Source organism: Anomaloglossus baeobatrachus, chromosome 4 (assembly GCF_048569485.1).
Source record: "Anomaloglossus baeobatrachus isolate aAnoBae1 chromosome 4, aAnoBae1.hap1, whole genome shotgun sequence".
Classification (NCBI taxonomy): Eukaryota; Metazoa; Chordata; class Amphibia; order Anura; family Aromobatidae; genus Anomaloglossus; species Anomaloglossus baeobatrachus.
The window spans coordinates 565,137,646-565,153,987 of NC_134356.1; the positions used below are offsets into that span (position 1 = coordinate 565,137,646).

The following is a 16,342-nucleotide window of genomic DNA, read 5'->3' on the forward strand; positions in this document are numbered from 1 at the left end:
CAATCGGCACGCAGAAGGACATTCGATTTTTTGAAAATGAGCGACGATAAGGTGAGTTTTTTTGCTTGTTCACAGTCGCTCGTAGCTATCAAACGCTACGATATGTCAAACGATGCCGGATGTGCGTCACTTACGACGTGACCCCGACGACATATCGTTTGATATATCATAGCGTGTAACTGGCCCTTTAGGGTGGCAATACTTTTGTCTGGCCCATTTTTGGAGTTTTGTGTGAAATGATCAATGATTTGATTTTTGTTTCATTCTCTTTTGTGTTTTTTCATTGCAAGCAAAATAAATGAAGATAATAATGACAAAGAATTTGTGATTGCAATCATTTTCAAGAAGAAACTGAGTATTATCTGACAGAATTGCAGGGGTGCCAATACTTTTGGCCAGCACTATAAGTGTTCAGAATTATTATGCAACTAAACAGTAAACATAAATTTTCCCATCTCAATTTTTGTATTTTCATCTGTTAAAGGGAGAATGACTAAACTAGAAATGTATAAAAATAAATTTCTTACATTTAACAAAAAAAATAAAATATATATATATATATATATATATATATATATATATATATACATACATCATATTTATTAAGTATATAAATACGTGCGTCCACCCCCACATTTTTGTAAATGTTTTATTATATCTTTTCATGGGACAACACTGAAGATATGACTCTTTGATACAATGTACAGTAGTCAGTGCACAGCTTGTATAGCAGTTTAAATTTCGTGTCCTCTAACTCAAAACACATCCATTAATGTTTACACCGCTGGCAACAAAAGAGATTACACCCCTAAGTAAAAATGGCCAAATTGTGCAAAGTTAGCAATTTTCCCTCCCCAGTATCATGTGACTCATTAGTGTTACAAGGTGTCAGGTGTGAATGGGGAGCAGGTGTGTTACATTTGGTGTTATCACTCACACTCTCCCATACTGATCACTACAAGCTCAACATGGCTCCTCATGGCAAATAATTCTCAGAGGATCTGAAAAAATGAATTATTCCTCTGTGTAAAGATGGCCAAGGCTATAATACTAATGCCAGCACCCAGAAACTGAGCTGCAGCATGGTGGCCAAGGCCATACAGGAGTTTAACAACCATGTCAAGGCTATCTCATATTACTGGGTCCCTATTCTGAACTTAAGCCTCTCACTGGGTTAAAAAACCTCCATGTGTATGGGCAAATAGGGATCTGCTAATAGACAATAAAATCATCTGTGGCTAATGGGGGAGCGGTGCACAGTCAGAAGTCAGAATGGAAGACCCATTCCTCCTCTTTTTTGTGTTTGAAAATAATTAATTTAGAAATCCTGGCTGGTTTTGAACTCCAAATAAAGGTAATTACTTGTTATTGCAATTAATTTATCAAAAAATCAGTGATGATTATCAGAATTGCACGGAAGATTGATTGAAGGTGGGGTAGTAAGTTTATCTTGTAACGGATTAATTTACCTAACCAGAATGTTTAAATTTTCTCTAGGTTGTTTATACTTTCTTGGAATTCTTTAAAGATATAGGACAGATTTGTTTGTATTATTTTATAACTTGATTTTGTTAATTTAATTTCTAAATAAGTAATATAGGAGTTCTCTCACACATATGGAATTTTGTTTATAGTAATAATTTTCAGACCAGGCAAAAACTTAATATTTCTTATTTGGATGGGTTAATTTTGTAATAGGAAATTTGTGAGAATATATTTATTAATTTGGAAACTTCTCTAATAGAATTTAATGGGTCAGTTAATGTGATAATAAGGTAAGCTGAGAATAGAACAATTTTAAAGAGCATATACTGTACAGTAAAGCTTAATTGACCCATGAAAACCAAATTTTGTTTATGTCTCAAATGGTAGCTTTCAATGAATTTGGTCGAATGCTTTTTCAGCGTCTAAAGAAAGGATTAGTGAGGGGATTCTCTTTTCATCCAAATATGAGACCAAGACCATTATGATTCTTATATCATCCGAACTTTGCCTTCGCTGAACAAATCCCAACTGATTTGAGTGAATCAACTTAGGGGGAATCTCTGACCATCTATTTGCAATACGTTTTGCACAAGTCTTAATATCTGTATTTAACAGGGTGATTGGCCTATAGCTTGATACCAGAGTTGGATCGCTTTGTTGTTTTGGGATCACTGAGATAATGGCTTTAAGATTTTGTTGTGGAGATATAGCATTATCATTGATCTGTTTGGACATCTGTTTGATATTTGTCATAGAGGAAGATAACAGTTATATTTCTGGTAGTACTCGTTAGTCAGATCATCGGGTCCACGGGATTTGATTTCTTTCATTATTGATATAATAGAATTGACTTCAGAAATTGAGAATGGGGAGTTTAAACTTAAAGGGAACCTGTCAGGTCAAAAAAGCGTTCTGACCTACAAGCAGGAGCCTGTGTGAGCTATTAACCCTTTCCTACCTATCCCTGTGTTGTTATATTGTGTAATTTGAAAGTAATTAAATACGTTTTATTGCTTTCATATTCCCTATCTAAATAGGATAGGTCTCTAGCCCCACGGGCGTCTCATCACCCTGTGGGCGTCTACATGCTTTCCATGGTATCATGCCCCTGTGGGAGTGATACCATGGCTTTACATCAGCGGCATCACTTCTGCAGCTTCAGAATCTCGCATGTGCGTGCTTACCATTCTCGTAGTTTTTTCATCCTGGCGCTTGCTTTTCGGCTTCTGACGTGCACTGCGCTTGACTGGAACCGCAGGCATCTTTTGAGCATGTGCAGTGCGCGTCAGAAGCCGACACACAAACACCAGGATGAGGCGGCGAGAATGGTAAGCATGCGCGAGATTCTGAAGTAGTGACAGTCACGTCGCTGATGTAAATCCATGGTATCACGCCCACAGGGGTGTGATACCATGGAAAGCATGTAGAGACGCCCATGGGGCTAGAGACCTATGCTATTTACATAGGGAATATGAGAGTGAGAAAATGTTATTTTATTACTTTCATATTACACAATATAACAACACAGGGATGGGTAGTAAGAGGTTAATAGCTCACACAGGCTCCTGCTTGTAGGTCAGAACGCTTTATTGACCTTACAGGTTCCCTTTAAGAGATGAACATTAATTAATTTAGGAAGTAAGACATTAATTAATGTTTAATTTTCTTGGTTTGGAGAGTTTGTCTATATAAGGAAGATTAAAATTATTCAAAAGCTTTGAGATGTCTTTGGGGTGATTTGTTTGCCATCTTAGTAGACAGAATTTTGGGTTTGGATCTTTGCTGCTTTATTTTGAATTCCTAGCCTCTTTCCAGATGAATTGTGTAATACTATTGTATGTTTTGAGGATTTCGATAGCGTTAGGGCAATGACAGCCAGAGACGAGTTTGTGGTACAAGATGTTTTTATGATATGTAACCACGGTAGATACACAACGGAAATACACAGTATAACAAACACAAAAATAATACCTTTCTGAAACGGAGCGAAGGGGATTCCCGGGGCCACGCACCGGACTCCCCCAGGGAGACCACCAGAGCGAACCCCTATACAGGGACTGTCCGGCAATCAACCCCGGAAGGCCTAAATGCGCCGCAGCCGGGACACAAGGGGCAAGCGGTAAAGTCCAGAAGTGTCCGTACGGAATGAAAGTCCAGAATGGTTATGAACCGGAAGAAACCGGGCAGACGTGCTGACAAAAGACGGCAGACGGAGTCCGGGCACAGTTTGAAGAAACCGGGTATGGTCCAGAGTCGGTCGGTAGATTTCCAGGAGGATCCAAAGGTAATCAAGTAGCAGCAGCAGCAAAGCAGGAGCACACAGCAAGCAGTATACTCAGGCACTGGACTAAGCTTAGAGGCGGCCTTTTAAGCAGCTGGACAGGAAGTAGGGCAACAGAACACAAAACTCCATGTTAACCGAGGGCAAGCTTTTTCAAAAGAGGACTGGAAAACCCGGAAACCTGACATGACTCCCCCCCCCCAGAAACGGCCTCAGGACGGGTCAGGGCCCGGCTTGTCCGGGTACCGTCGATGAAACTGAGCGATCTTCCGTGGTGCTCGAATGTTACCCACCGGTTCCCAGGAATCGTCCTCGGGGGCGTAACCCTGCCAACGTACCAGATACTGAAGCCGACGACGATGAAGCCGGGAGTCAATAATGTCCTCAACCACAAACTGCTCCTCGCCGTCGACCATCACAGGCGGAGGAGGAGGCACGACACGACCATGAAACGTATTGGGAGAGACGGATTTGAGGAGAGAAACATGAAAGACCGGGTGTACCTTTAGATGGTGCGGTAACCGCAGCCGACAGGCCACAGGGCTCACGATCCCGGTGATCTTGAACGGACCGATGAATTTTTGTCCCAGTTTCTGCGAAGGAACACCCAATCTCAGGTTCTTGGTGGACAACCATACAGAGTCCCCTACCTTATACATGGGTGCCGGTCTCCGGTGAGCGTCTGCCGACCTCTTGTAACGCTCCTGAGCTGTAGCCACAGTGTCCTTCAGAACCTCCAGATTTTGTCGTAGCTCTGTTAATCTGTCCTCCACCGCAGGCACTGAGACCGCAACCGGTGACCTAGGCAAAATAGTCGGATGGTAACCCAAGTTAGCAAAGAAGGGCGTTACCTTAGTGGAGCTGCTCTGAGTGTTGTTATACGAGAACTCCGCCAACGGAAGCATCTTCAACCAATCGTCCTGCAGATGGCTGACATAACAGCGAAGGTATTGTTCCAGTGTTTGATTGGTCCGTTCGGTTTGCCCATTTGTCTGAGGATGGTATGCAGAAGACAAACAGACATCAATCTGGAGTGCCGTACAAAACCCCTTCCAGAACCTAGACATGAACTGCACGCCCCGGTCAGAGATGATCTCGTCTGGTACCCCATGCAATCGGAATACGTTCTGGATAACCAGATCCACTGTCTCTGCGGCTGAGGGAAGACCGGCACACGGAATAAAGTGAGCAGCTTTAGTCAACCGATCCACCACCACTAAAATGGTATTGTGACCATCTGAGACGGGCAACTCCACAATAAAATCCATTGAGATAGACCCCCAAGGGCGAGATGGCACGGGTAACGGTTGGAGGAGTCCTGTAGGAGCCACACGAGGGACCTTGCACCGGGCACAAACCACACATGAGTGGACATAGTCCTTTACGTCCTTTAAACAGGTAGGCCACCAGAAAAAACGGTTCAGAAATTCCTGCGTCTTCTGTACCCCCCTATGACCAGCCAACACGGAGTCATGGACCAACTTGAGAACCCGAAGTCTTACGGCCTCCGGGACATAAATGCGTCGCTCTCTCAACCACACACCATTCCGAAGAACAAGAGTTACATCATTCGGGGGGGCAGCAAGAAATACGTCACCATCATAGGCCAGCTTGATGTCCTTCCACAAGTCCTGGTCCTGGATTACTCCAACGAAATTGGCATCCGATAACACGGTCTGAGACGGGGTTCCAGGCACGGAGTCCACGGCGTGGATTCGGGACAAGGCATCGGCTTTCCCATTACGTGAACCTGGACGGTATGTAACGACAAAATTGAACTGGTTAAGGAATAGGCTCCAACGGGCTTGCCGTGGAGACAGGCACCTGGCAGACTTAAGAAATTCCAGATTACGATGATCTGTGAGTACTATCACTTGCTGCGCGGCTCCCTGTAAGTGATGTCTCCATTCCTTGAAAGCGGAAATAATCGCTAACAATTCCTTGTCCGCAATGTCATAGTTCCTTTCTGCAGGGGACAACCGGCGGGAAAAGAAAGCACACGGATGTAAGAGACTTTTGTCCCCAGTCCTTTGTGAAAGGATGGCCCCTAATGCGTAGTCGGAAGCGTCGACTTCCACGATAAAGGGAAGTGCGGGATTCGGATGTACCAATATAGGCGCTGAGGTAAAACAAACCTTGAGACGATGGAAAGCTTCCTGGGCCTGGGCGGACCACACAAACTTCTGTCCTTTCTTGGTTAACAGAGTGATGGGACGAACGATCTCTGAAAAATTACGGATAAAACGTCGGTAAAAGTTGGCAAAACCGACAAAGCGTTGTACCTCCTTGATGTTCCCCGGTTCCGTCCAGTCTAGAATTGCTTGTATCTTGCCAGACTCCATGTTCAGTCCCTGAGGAGAGATGACATAACCTAAGAATTGTATTTATGAGCAGTGGAACTCGCATTTCTCCAGTTTGATGTACAGGTGGTTTTCCCTCAGCCGGGTAAGTACGGTCTTGACGTGTTCCTGGTGTTCCTGTAGGGAATCAGAAAAGATTAGGATATCGTCCAGATAAATCACCATGAATTGGTCCATGATATCCCTAAAAATATCGTTAACTAGATGTTGGAAAGTCGCGGGAGCGTTACAAAGTCCAAAAGGCATCACTAGGTACTCAAAATGTCCATACCGACATCGGAACGCGGTCTTCCACTCGTCTCCGGGACGTATACGGAGTAGATTGTATGCCCCACGGAGATCCAATTTGGTGAATATTTTTGCCTGTTGGACCCTCTCCAATAGCTCAGGAATCAACGGTAACGGATACCGGTTCCGGATAGTTATTTTATTCAGTTCCCGGTAGTCAATACAGGGTCTCAGAGTCCCCTCTTTCTTTTTCACGAAAAAGATGGGTGCCCCTGCTGGTGAGGTAGACGGACGAATGAATCCCTTAGCTAGACTTTCATCAATGTATTCTTTTAGTGCTTCTAGCTCAGGTGCCGCCAACGGGTAGACATGACCAAACGGGATCTCCGCCCCTGGGAGTAAGTCTATGGGGCAATCATACGGTCTATGCGGGGGAAGCCGATCGGCTTTTCTTTTGTCGCATATATCCGCAAAGTCATTATACACCGGGGGTAGAACAGGTACCTGTACAGTGCCCTCCGCATTCGGTGTTACTGGAACCGGAACAGTTGGACTAATGGTCGGAATACTCTGCGGTGGGAAGGATATTTCCTTAGTTTCCCAATCGATGACCGGATTTGTAGACCGTAGCCACGGAATACCTAGAATAATCGGAAAATGAGGAGAAGAAATTAACATGAAAACAAGGGTCTCCTGCTGACCTGGCTTCATGACGCATTCTAGCGGTACGGTTTCCCGATCAACTGGTCCAGAGATTAACGGAGATCCGTCAACCGTCTCCATGGTAACCGGTGAGGATCTTTGCTGAGTCCGGATACCGTGTTTCCTGGCAAAAGAGGAGTCCATGAAATTTCCCCCTGCCCCAGAATCTATCATTGCAGAGGTAGGTATTAGCTGTCCCTCCCACCGGATCTGCATGGGGAGCGAGCAATGGGTATATTTCCCTTCCGAGTCCTTCGGTGAGGTTGACATTACAGTCAAGGGAAATACCGCATCCAGGTGTCCACTTGCCTCAGAGATATCGGACTCTGCGTCCGTGTTGTCACACTCTGCCATTGCTGCCAGTACCTTATTTGGGCGATTCGGACGTTTCGGGCAGTCGATCAAGAAATGGTCCGATTGACCGCAATAGAAACACAAACGCTCACGGAGCCGGTGTTCGCGACGTTCATTGGTCTCTCGCTTTTGCAGAGAGTCCACTTGCATAGGAACGTCCTCGGCCTCCCGTGGCGTCCTGAGAGCGGGTTCTCTGGAAGGAAAGGCAAAGTTGTTTACACGGTTTACAGCTGCCCATTTTTCCTGTCTACGTTCGGTCAAGCGGGTATCAATACGCACACAGTGCTGGAGAAACTGTTCAAACTCCCCTGGAGATTCGGAACGAGCTAACTCGTCTTTGATGGTACCGGACAAACCCTTTCTGAAAACAGACAATAATGCATTGTTTCCCCAGTCGGTGTCTACCACTAACCTCTTAAATTCAGTGGCGTATTCAACGACAGAACGCTTTCCCTGACGTAAGGAAAGGAGAGCCGATTCAGCGGTAGCACGGCGATTCGGATCATCAAACATCTGCGCCATTGCGGTCAGAAAGTCCTCTAGGTGATTTAAACGGATGTCCCGGTTCTCTATCATAGGATTAGCCCAAGCCAGTGCTCGTGAGGTTAATAACATAATTATACATAACACTTTGGACCGGTCAGAACGGTAATAATCAGCATGTACATCAAAAAACAGTATACATTGGTTCACAAATCCACGAAACTGACTACGGTCACCATTGAAACGGAATGGGGGTAACCTAGGCATACCGGCAGCTGATACGGACGTAGTGGGGCCGGCTTCCTGAGCCTCCACTCTGACTTGCAAATCCTGTATAGCCGGACCCAGTACCTGGTGATCATGGCCCAGCTGTGTCTCCACATCTCTAAGTTTAGTCTGCACCACCTCCATCTCCTGCTGCAAGGAGTTAATCATAGAAAAGAGCTGATCTACTCGTGTCTCAGTCATTGCCCCAGCGAAATCCTCTTATGGCGGCCTGAGTATAATGTAATACTATTGTATGTTTTGAGGATTTCGATAGCGTTAGGGCAATGACAGCCAGAGACGAGTTTGTGGTACAAGATGTTTTTATGATATGTAACCACGGTAGATACACAACGGAAATACACAGTATAACAAACACAAAAATAATACCTTTCTGAAACGGAGCGAAGGGGATTCCCGGGGCCACGCACCAGACTCCCCCAGGGAGACCACCAGAGCGAACCCCTATACAGGGACTGTCCGGCAATCAACCCCGGAAGGCCTAAATGCGCCGCAGCCGGGACACAAGGGGCAAGCGGTAAAGTCCAGAAGTGTCCGTACGGAATGAAAGTCCAGAATGGTTATGAACCGGAAGAAACCGGGCAGACGTGCTGACAAAAGACGGCAGACGGAGTCCGGGCACAGTTTGAAGAAACCGGGTATGGTCCAGAGTCGGTCGGTAGATTTCCAGGAGGATCCAAAGGTAATCAAGTAGCAGCAGCAGCAAAGCAGGAGCACACAGCAAGCAGTATACTCAGGCACTGGACTAAGCTTAGAGGCGGCCTTTTAAGCAGCTGGACAGGAAGTAGGGCAACAGAACACAAAACTCCATGTTAACCGAGGGCAAGCTTTTTCAAAAGAGGACTGGAAAACCCGGAAACCTGACAAATTGCCTCTTCATTGGGCTATTAAGTTCCTTAATATTCAGGGACATAAACCTTTTATAATATAGAGGAGAGATATGTTTGAATACCAGAAAACGTTGATAAGGCGTTTCAAACAATTGCCATTAAAAAACCGTTTAGTGAAATTAAAGTGATGATACTGACAGAATAAAAGACATTCATATGATTAGTTTGAAGAATAAAAACATTAACGCAAAAAAGCATAAAAAATAGAGAAACATTTGGCATCTGATACATCTCAGATGACCCGATGGTGCGATCTGTGACACTGTGGTGTGGATGGGGCAGGCAGTAGTAGTCGTGTGTGCAGGGGTCGCCAGGTCGCAGCACAGCCGCTTGGTAACCCCTTGCCTCCTGGTCACCACTCCACTGCAAGGATGCTTTCTCCACAGTCCTCGCTTGCACTGAGTCAATAAATCAGACCCAGATATATTGTCTTCCAACAGCTGAGCTTTACTTGGATTCTTTACAGGGAAACTTTTCTCTCGCATGACATGGGCACCACTTCTTAACCCAATTGGGTTCCCTTCAGACTTCGTTTCATAATTTAATTTACTGGCCAACCGCTTTCCTGGCACCTGAGCTCCTTCGGATACTACTAGGCCCCTCATTACCCTGTTTGACATCACACTGCACTAGCCAATTCAAAAAGTCCTTTAGCCTCTCCGTCCCACCCACAAGGATTTAGCTGATGCTATTGAAGGGGTTTATTATGAGAGCACTCCTCCACCCGTGCTTCTGGCCAGGACCTACTCTTCTCCTTTTAAGAGCCCACTGACCTTTGGTTTTTCAGGCCATTTTGTTGGGTTTTCAATCTAGGCAAGACAGGCGCCACCCCGACCGACCAGACTCAACCCCTCTTCTGGGGACACAGTTCCAACAGCCCTCTCAAGAGCACTACCCCACATATCCGGTGTCAAAGGGTTGACCCTTAGGATTGTTAATCAAATCAGTTGTCTTGTTCTCTCTTTCTCCTACTGGGGACTCTCCTACCCTCCTTCTACATCCTGTCCTATTTGTACCCTATACTCCTCCTTTTACTTAATCCTTTTCCTACCTACCTAGGTGCCAGGACAGCCGTCACTAACCCACATTGCCACCTCATGGCCATTTACAAAATACACATTACAATTTATTTAATCTGATAAAACATTCTGTGTGCCGGCTGCTTCTAATAATATGCGTATATATAATTATCTTCACTAGGTCCTACAATAGAATAAATCTAGGATATTACATATCTTGTTCTTCCAGTGGTGGTGATGTCTTTTACTGGAATGTTAATATGTTTGAGGAATTACTTCCCTTCCTCTGGATCCTGTATTGTGGTTGATTTCCTATGATAGAAGATTAATAACTTTGTTTTCTATCAATGCAATTGTTTCAGCGAAACCTTTCCTTGTTTTAAGGGTTTACCCCGAAAAATCAGGAAAAACGTTGAAATCTTCGTAGGGAGCAGGCAAGTATTATTTTTCCTCAGAAGTCTCAATAACTGTTCCTTTAGATGGAAAAAGTGCTTTCTTACTATTACACCATTGGCGGATTCCTTTGGCAAAAAGTTTGTTTTTTGCCATCTGTGTGCTCTATCTATATTGTTATCAACACCAGATTCATAAAGCACAAATAGACTGTCTAGGTCAGGAACCTTCTCAATAGAGATAGGTGCCCCTATTATCATATATGATGGAATACTCCTAAGAATAGCAAGACAACAACATACGTGGCTGGAGTGACTGAAAGAAATGCCAACGAAGATAAAACAAAAAAAATATTTTATTGAGATAATTAAAAATACCTTATTCCAAGATATATGAAATGTATATTGAGTCAAAATAAGGAGGATAAATAACCCCTGTAGGCAGTGGTGTGACTTGAAACTCATGGACCCAATGCAAAAGCTCTACCTGGGCCCCCAATTTTTGCAAATCTTTAATAGCATTGGTATTTTTATATCGGTAAAAGAGACTTTTTGGACACCTAAGCTCCAGGGCCCAGGTGCGTTTGCAACCCGTGCACATATTGTAGTTGTATGTATGGGGACAGGTTATTTGGAGTAATATCTTCGGGGATTCCTCTAAACTTTAGATTATTTATGACTCCTATTTCCGTCCTCAAGTTTATTGATTTTTGCTTCCAGCAACTTGACCTCTTCTTTCAGAGAGTTGTGCCCTTTTCTTAAGACGTTTTGTTTGGTGGTTACATTACCAAATTTTTTCTTTTGTTTTTATTATTTTCGTTTTAACCTCTTCTAATGCTAGTCATGGATTATGAAAACGCTTACTGAGGTTAAATTCTAGCGTATTAGTAGAATTAATGAGATTACTCAGACGTTTTTCTGACTGTGATCTTACTGGCTGGTGTGTCTAGAATATAATTGACTGGTAATTCTCAATTGTAGACTAAAGGGTACTTTGCACGCTGCGATCTCGCTAGCGAGATCACAAGTGATCGTACCCGCCCCTGTCGGTTGTGCGACACGGGCAAATCGCTGCCCGTGGCGCATAACCTCGTTAGTCCCCATCACATGGACTTACCTGCCCTGCGACGTCGCTCTGGCCGGCGAACCGCCTCCTTTCTAAGGGGGCAGTTCGTGCGGCGCCACAGCGACGTCACACGGTAGGCGTCCAATAAAAGCGGTGGGGTGGAGATGAGCGGGAAGTAACATCCCGCCCACCTCCTTCCTTACGCATTGCCGGTGGGACGCAGGTAAGGAGATGTTCGTCGCTCCTGCGGTGTCACACACAGCGATGTGTGGTGCTGCAGGAACGAGGAACAACATCGCTAATAAGCAGACAATGATTTTTGGTTTCAGAACGATCTCTCCACGGCAAACGATTTTGACCTATTTTGCGATCGTTTAAGGTCGCTCGTAGGTATCACACACTGCGATCTCATTAATGAAGCCGGATGTGCGTCACAAACACTGTGACCCCGACGATAATTCACTAACGATATCGCAGCTTGTAATGCCCCCTTTAGAGTATATAGGGCAATTACCATAGCCCTACTAGGGCACTATTTATCGGGCCTATATTGGGAGAATCATCAGGGCAACTTTCTGACTGTCTGCCTGCCAATAGACATAGCTGTGTTTAATATGTCTTCCTCCGATTCTTCAGCTGATAGAAAAACTTTAGGATGATCCATGGTGAAAAATTTATTTTTTTAATCTATGTGGTAGCTTGCTTGAGTACTAGCATTCACCTTTGCACAAGTGCCGACATCTACCACTACTTTATCTTCCTGCAGTGCGGGCAACGCTCTGTGTTGTGTGATGGTGACTCCAGAATCTCCCTGAAGCAGGGACTCTTTATGGCAGGGTAGGCACTCCTTGTCTCAATTAGCATCTGAGCTTACCGTGCACGCTGAAGCACAGGGCTCGGTGTCCGTGCCGGCAGCATATCGGTTGGTTCTGCGAAGGGGAAGGGGAATCTTGGTCGAGATGGTGATATCATCAGGATTTCCAAGGAACACAGGCTCTTTTTTCTTGACAGGAGTTTCTTTTTTTCTGACAAATTAGGCTCCATTTCCTTTTTCACTGCAAGGGTCAGCTTCTTTCAGCATAGCCATTCTCTTGCAGGAGACATAACCTTGATAGACGAAGAGCCTTTGCTATTCTTCATTCTTTAGATGGAGACAAATTTCATGACTCAGCACTTTCTCCTTTTGTTTTCTTCTTAGTCTGAGGCATTTATTTAAACCAGCAAGACAAAACAATCACTGATCTCAGGGAGACCAGCCACAGAAAACACTGCCAGCAGCCAGCGAAGGCGCTCATCACAGTGAAATCCTAGGTGCATTGCCCCCTGGGAAGTATGCAAATCAAAAAGGTCCATGGAGCCTCTGTTAGGAGTCTCGACACAGAAAATAGTCAGATATCCCTCCGGGAAGGACCTAGCTAAGGATTGTCTCTTGTTAGGAGACCACCATAACCACCATATTAAGTGTCCCTTCTAGTCAATATCCAGCTCTTGACGAGTTTAAAGATATGACCAGAGAAATACCAAGGCCAGGTATCCATCCACAGACAGCTATTTCTGTGTATTACCCCTCATCAGTGTGGAGTAGGATTCTAGCTACGTGGGAACAATGCCTAGTAGACCAGCAAGACAAAACAATCCCTGATCTCGGGGAGACCAGCCACAGAAAACACTGCCGGCAACCAGCGAAGGCGCTCAACACAGTGAAATCCTAGGTGCATTGCCCCCTGGGAAGTATGAAAATCAAAAAGGTCCATGGAGCCTCTGTTAGGAGTCTTGACACGGAAAATAGCCAGATATTTTGGGGTGTTGGCCCTCATCAGTGTGGAGTAGGATTCTGGCTAGGTGGGAGCAATGCCTAGTAGACCAGCAAGACAAAACAATCACTGATCTCAGGGAGACCAGCCAGAGAAAACATTTAATCCAAAAGAAATCAAATAAGTCTCAATTTGGTTTAGACGGCTGATAGAAAGTTCAGTAAAATTTCATTACTCCTGGGTCTTCTGGAATTGTGTTAAAATTACTTTTTCAGGCTGTGCGGAGCAGGAGCTCAGAAAGATGTGGCCATTCATTCAGCTTCACCTTCAGGCCACATCCCCAGGCTATCCTTTATTTAATAAAAGTGTTGACAACCCTAACCCGGTGATTTTTTATAAATATGCATATGTGCCGCCCCCAGCAGCGGATCGAACCACTCGGATCCGGGGGTAGTGTGCGTTTGTGGCTCGAGGGTCTCCGAACCCGGGGGCTTAGGGGCCACTCACTAAAGTAAAAGGGGGATATTTACAGGGGAGTTATAGTTCGTGACGCCACCCATGGTGTGCGGTATCTGGGAGTACCGCCGCTTCCGTTGGGAGTACCCGGGGTGATGGAATCAGGCAGCAAGGTGTCGTTACCCTCCATGGGTAGGCGTATGTCCCGGGACTCTGGATGATGATACTGGGTGCCGTGACGGGGAGATCACTCATGTACTCACTGAGCCAGTAAGCAGACACTGACAACCGGGTAAACCAAGTCTCTTGGTTCCGCTGCCGTTCAAAGGGGAGCTCATCTGGGTCCCGTCCCCTACAGTGCTGCCTGATGATCCGTGACTTGCCTCCTGGCACAAAGTTTAAATTCACAGTAGTGGCCTGGTAGTCTGGAACTTGCCAGGCCCTGCTCCACACTATGGCTAAGTGTGGGAGCCTGCTCTCAGGACTCACGCTTGGGATTTTAGTGGGTTGTTGGTATGGAAGGCCCTATCCCCCTCGTTGTGCTAGTGCCCCAATTTTGGAGCTAGTGGGAACAGTCCAAGAAGGCTCCGTTCTCCTCAGGTTAATTGCTGGGTTGCCTGAAGCTTCTCCCTGACCTAGGGTCCGTGTACCCCGCCATACCTTCGGTCCCGGACCGGTGATAGGACCAGGCTGCTGACCATCCTCTTTGACAGGTCCAGGCACCTTGCCTCAATCCCCTGCGACCGGGGTCTGACTCATCTAGGTCCAAACCACCGTCTGCAACCTAGACAGCAACTCTTGGGAGTCACCGCTCCCTGCCTCCTCCACTTCACAACTCTATTTCACTCTCCTTTCCACTCTCCTCTCTGACACTCCTCACCTCCCCTTCCTGACCCCTAGGTGGGCGACCCTATTCTGCTCAAGCCGCCCACTGGTGTGTCTGGTGGGTGTGGTGCAGGGTGTATCTAGGATTTGATTTGCTGTTGGGGGCAGCACCGCAAGATGGGGACCCAGAACCATGAGGGATTTGAATACTGCACTAAAGAGAAAGAGAGTGCAGTACCCTGTAACGACCTGATAGTCCAGGGGCATCACACATATGTTTCAAAAGCTCTAATAAGTGCTTCTAATACTCCTCAAAGGGTCTGTCTTTTTACTAAAGTCAAGCCCAAACATCCTGGTTGTGGGATATCAGCATGCAGAGGGAGATCCCACCACCCACCATGGCTGCTCTTGCACTACCTCTTGAGATTATGCTCCTTGCACTAACCAAGCACTAATATGTACTTTACTAATTTGCTCCCTAACACTATCTGCAGTAATGACGCTACTGTTCAGTATTGGCTTAGTAAAGTACATATCAGCGCTGAGTTAATGCAAAGAGCATGATCTCTATCACAGTGAGAGGGGTCGCGGAGGGTGGTGGGATCCTGGTGTGATCTCACAACCTGGAAGTTTTAAGGCCACTTTACACACAACGACATCGCTAACGAGATGTCGTTGGGGTCACGGAATTTATGACGCACATCCGGCCTCGTTAGCGACGTCGTTGCATGTGAAACGCAGGAATGACCATTAACGATCAAAATTACTCACCTAATCGTTGATCGTTGACACGTTGTTCTAATCCCAAATATTGTTGCTGTTGCAGGACGCAGGTTGTTCATCATTCCTGCGGCAGCACACATTGCTATGTGTGACACCGCAGGAACGAGGAACAACATCGTACCTGCGGCCGCCGGAAGTGAGGAAGGAAGGAGGTGGGCGGGATGTTCCGGACGCTCATCTCCGCCGCTCCGCTTCTATTGGGCGGCCGCTTAGTGACGCTGCACGAACCGCCCCCTTAGCAAAGAGGCGGTTCGCCGGCCACAGCAACATCGCTAGGAAGGTAAGTACGTGTGAAGGGTGTTAGTGATGTTGTGCGCCACGGGCAGCGATTTGCCCGTGACGCACAACCGATGGGGGCGGGTGCTTTCACCAGTGACATCGCTAGCGATGTCGCTGGGTGTAAAGCAGCCGTTAGGCCCAACTTTGGTAGAAATTCAGGTCCTTTTAAGGGACATTAGAAGCACTAAGGAGCATTTTTGACGCTGACTAATATTTAATAAAGTAACCAATATGGGGCTGCCCATTCTTTTATTAAATAAAATGGCAGTTCCAGATTGGTGTTGGTTACTCTTTTTAAAAATCTCATCTACATATTCAAAAAAAATTCTGTACATAAATCTTTTGCTGTTGGGATTTTACTATCTGCTGCATGTCAGTATTTTGTGCAAATTCATTGCAGTTTTCACTCTTGCAACCATAGGGTGAAATTCTCAAAAAAATTTGCTACAAAATCTGCAATTAAAACATAATGCAGGATGCAGCAGAAATGCCGCAAAAATCTTGCACGCACACTGCGAAAGAACAGCGAGAAAACCTGCATCAAGGATACAATGAGTGTGTTGCCTTGGGGGTCGTCATCCAGAAGTTTTGTTCTCCAGGAATCTTAAATCTGCATCTCTAAATTGACCCAATTTGGATAACTGTGCAGCAGCACAGGTGTCACGGTCGTCTGTCTTTCACAGGCTCAGGCCCTGAGTGT

At 45.7% G+C, this 16,342-nt stretch overlaps 1 protein-coding gene across 1 annotated transcript in view; it reads right to left on the minus strand.

Moving 5' to 3' along the window:
- CILP (cartilage intermediate layer protein) overlaps window positions 1–16,342 on the minus strand; it is an 81,871-nt gene that overhangs the window by 19,396 nt on the left and 46,133 nt on the right. The window lies entirely within an intron of this gene.